Below are 3,379 nucleotides of genomic sequence, written 5' to 3' on the forward strand. Positions count from 1 at the left end.
TTTTTTTTTTTCCTTAGATTCCATATATATGTGTTAGCATACTGTATTTGTTTTTCTCTTTCTGACTTACTTCACTCTGTATGACAGACTCTAACTCCATCCACCTCATTACAAATACCTCCATTTCATTTCTTTTTATGGCTAATATTCCATTGTATATATGTGCCACATCTTCTTTATCCATTCATCTGTCGATGGACACTTAGGTTGCTTCCATGTCCTGGCTATTGTAAATAGAGCTGCAATGAACATTTTGGTACATGACTCTTTTTGAACTATGGTTTTCTCAGGGTATATGCCCAGTAGTGGGATTGCTGGGTCGTATGGTAGTTCTATTTGTAGTTTTTTAAGGAACCTCCATACTGTTCTCCATAGTGGCTGTATCAATTTACATTCCCACCAACAGTGCAAGAGTGTTCCCTTTCCTCCACACCCTCTCCAGCATTTATTGTTTCTAGATTTTTTGATGATGGCCATTCTGACCGGTGTGAGATGATACCTCATTGTAGTTTTGATTTGCATTTCTCTAATGATTAATGATGTTGAGCATTCTTTCATGTGTCTGTTGGCAATCTGTATATCTTCTTTGGAGAAATGTCTATTTAGGTCTTCTGCCCATTTTTGGATTGGGTTGTTCGTTTTTTTGTTATTGAGCTGCATGAGCTGCTTGTAAATCTTGGAGATTAATCCTTTGTCAGTTGCTTCATTTGCAAATATTTTCTCCCATTCTGATGGTTGTCTTTTGGTCTTGTTTATGGTTTCCTTTGCTGTGACAGGCAGATTCTTAACCACTGTGCCACCAGGGAAGCCCCTGGTCAATTGAGTTTTTATGAAAGTGCCAAGATAATTCAATGGGGGCAAGAATAGTCTTTTCAACAAATGGTGCTGGGACAACTGAATATCCACACGCAAAAGAGTGAAGCTCACTTCATATCATAACAAAAATTAACTCAAAATGAAGGAAGATCTAAATGTAAGAGCTAAAACCATAGAACTCTTAGAAAAAAAATCATAAGTGTAAAGCTTTGTGACCTTGGATTAGGCAATGGGTTCTTAGATACGACATCGAAAGAAGCAAACAGACTGGACATTATTGAAATTAAAATCCTTTGTGCTTCAAAAGATACCGTCAAAAAAGTGAAAGGACAACCTACAGAATGAGAGAAAATATTTACAAATTACTGATTAAGGACTTGTGTCTAGAAAATATAAAAAACTCTTACATTCAACAATAAAAAGGACAACCTAATTTTAAAATGGGCAAAGGATCTGAACAGACATTTCTCCAAAGAAAATATACAAATGGCCAATAAGCACATGAAAAGATAATATGCTCAATATCATTTGTCATCAGGGAAATGCAAATCAAAACCAAAAATGAGATATCATTTCACACCCCCTAGGATGGCTATTAATCAAAAAGACACAATAACTGTACAGCTACATGCAAAAGAATCAAACTGGACTCATACCATATAAAAAAATAAACTCAAAATGGGTTAAAGACTTAAATGTAAGACCTGAAACCATGAAACTCCTAGAGAAAACAGGCAGCATGCTCTCTGCCGTCGGTTTTAGCAATATTCTACTCAGGCAAGGGACACAAAAGCAAAAATAAACAAATTGGGTCTACATCAAACTAAAAAGATTAACACAGCGAAGGAAACTATTAACAAAATGAAAAGACTGCCTTGAATGGGAGAAGATATTTGCAAATGATAAATCTAAGGAGTTAATATCCAAAATACACAAAGAGGGACTTCCCTGGTGGTCCAGTGGTTAAGAATCCGCCTTCCAATGCAGGGGACGCGGGTTCGATCCCTGGTCGGGGAACTAAGATCCCACATGACACAACTAGAGGGCCTGCGTGGCACAATGAAGACCCAGTGCAGCCAAAAAAAACCAAAAACCAAAACAAAATACACAAAGAACTCATACAACTCAACATCAGAAAAACAAACAACCCAATTGAAAAATGGGCAGAATAGCTGAACAGACATTTTCCCCTGATTAAAAAATGGTAGAGGACCTGAACAGATATTTTTCCAAAGAGTACAGATGGCCAAGAGACACATGAAAAGATGTTCACATCACTAATTATCAGGGAAATGCAAATCAAAACCACAATGAGATATCACCTCACACCTGCCAGAATGGCTAATTTCAAAAAGACAACAAATAACAAGAATTGGCAAGGATGAGGAGAAAAAGGAACCCTCGTGTGCTGTTGGTGGGAATGTAAATTGGTGCAGTCATTATGGAAAACAGTACAGAGATTCCTCAGGACATTAAAAATAGAACTACCATACGATCCAACAATTCCGCATCTGGGTATTTCTCTGAAGAAAACAATAACACTAATTCAAAAAGATACATGCACCCTTATGGTCACTGCAGGATTATTTACAGTTGCCAAGGTATGGAAGCAAACTAAGTGTCCACTGATGGATGAATGGATCAAGATGATGTGGTATATACATATATACACACAATGGAATATTACTCAGCTATAAAAAGAAAGAAATCTTGCCATTTGCAACAACATGGCTCGATCTAGAAGGTATTATGCTAAGTGAAATATCAGACAGAGAAAGACAAACACTGTATGATCTCACTTATATATGAAATCTAAAAAAAAAAACCCACAAGAAAACAGAAACAGACTCATAGATACAGAACGCAAACTGGTGGTTGCCGGAGGGGAGTAGGGGAAGATGAGTGAAATAGGTGAGGGAGATAAAAAGGTACAAACTTCCAGATAAAATAAGTAAGTCACGGGAATGTAATGTACAGCATAGGAAATATAGTCAATAATATTGTAACAACTTTGTATGGTGACAGACAGTAATCAGACTTTTGTGATGATCATTTTGTAATGTATAAAAATATCGAGTCACTAGGTTGTACACTTGAAACTAATATAATATTGGAAGTTAATCATACTTCAATTTTAAAAAGGGGGAAAAAAGATAAGTGTGCTTGAGGATGTAGAGAAATTGGAACCCTCTTGCATTGTTGGGGAACGTAACATGGTGCAGCCACTTTTGGAAGTAGCTTTGCAGTCTGGCAGTTCCACAAATGGTTAAACAGGGAGTCACCATCTGACACCCAGTTATTTCACTCCTAGGTATGTACGCAATAGAAATAAAAACATACATCCACACAAAAACTTGTACATGATTGTTCATAGCAGCATTATTTATGACTGAAAAGTTGCTTCAACCACATGTCCCTATACTGATGAATAGATAAAAGGTGTATCCACACTGTGAAATATTATTTAGCAATAAAAAGGAATGAAGTACTGACACAGGCTACAACATGGATGAACCTTTAAAATATTACACTAAGTGAAAGAAGCCAGACACAAAAGACCACA

This window comes from Balaenoptera physalus (assembly GCF_965194825.1).
Source record: "Balaenoptera physalus genome assembly, chromosome: 15".
NCBI classification, from domain to species: domain Eukaryota; kingdom Metazoa; phylum Chordata; class Mammalia; order Artiodactyla; family Balaenopteridae; genus Balaenoptera; species Balaenoptera physalus.